We start from the raw sequence: 1,249 nt of genomic DNA, 5'->3' as shown, positions 1-1,249 counted from the left end.
CAGCTATCTTCCGGAGCGGGGGTGGGCTGTGCCCGGCATCCTCTTTGGTACCCAAACTTTTAATCACATTCGAGAACAACATGCAACAACACAACATTTTAGCGGTCGTTTCTCATACCCCCGTTCTCCGGTTGCCTGGAGTCTGTAGGAAGAGTGGGCCATCTGGTCTGGGGTCTTGGTGGGGGGGTTGTCACGGGGCATGACATTTCTGCTCACCCCAAGAAGGGGTGGGGCGAGGGGTGACTAGGGTATGGATGGGGAGGGAGTGTACCTGTGAGTTATTTAGGGGGCTTGTGCCGGGGGTCGTCTAGTCTTCTTTACTTTGCCTCAGCTGTAGATAAATAACATATAGCAGAGGCCCTGTCTTCTCATAACATACCAATTTTATCTAATATTTCTCACTGCGGCTCGGTTATTGTGTTTTTTTAAGAAAATATTAATAATTGTTCTATTTGTTCTGATACGGAGGATTTGTTATCAAAGTTTCTGACAGCCTGTGCTGCATCATGTAACCCAGTGGGTCCATTTAAAACCAGGTAGCCTAAGCAGAAATTTATTATACGAAACCTTCTGGTTTTCAGGTGGATCCTTATTCCGCCTTCACCTTTTTAAGATGCTTTCAATACCATTGAAACCATTTTTTTTTTCCTATTGCAAACATTAGTATTCATTCATGTATGGTACATGGGGTCTTAAAGCATGCTGTTGTTTAATCTAAACTTGAAAAGCAGGTCTTGTTTAATGAACAGCACTTTGGTATAAAGAATCTGTTGTTGTTATTTTTAATTGTGCTTTATAAGTAAAATGAATACATTGTTGAGGGTGTGTAGAGTTTGGTAGAGGACCCAAATGTAGAGCCGAAGAGGCAGAGAGGATTTCTTTCAGAGATAATGAAGAGGTAGATAATACTGAAGTTATAATCCAGAAAAAACTAGGAGACGCTCTGGGAAACAAACAGAAGGAATAAAGGGAATCCAGCAATGAGGAATTACACAGGAGGTGTATATATGGGAGATGGAAAAAGTATGGGCTAATCAGCTGATAGGGAGCAGGTGGGGACAGAAGCAACTAGAAACAAGTTAAGGGTGAAGTAAGGGACACTAGGAAAAACAAAGAATAACCAGGAAAACAACAGGATCTAACTGTAACTAGGAAAGAACTTAATTGTAGCTAAAGGGGAAAAAAAATTAATACCAGCTAAAACTAGACCAAGAAATAAATGATATAAAAAAATGCTGAAAAGAGATAA

The sequence above is a fragment of the Cyprinodon variegatus genome, unplaced genomic scaffold (genome assembly GCF_000732505.1).
Source record: "Cyprinodon variegatus isolate N-32 unplaced genomic scaffold, C_variegatus-1.0 Scaffold730, whole genome shotgun sequence".
NCBI lineage: Eukaryota > Metazoa > Chordata > Actinopteri > Cyprinodontiformes > Cyprinodontidae > Cyprinodon > Cyprinodon variegatus.
This window is presented reverse-complemented; position numbering follows the sequence as displayed.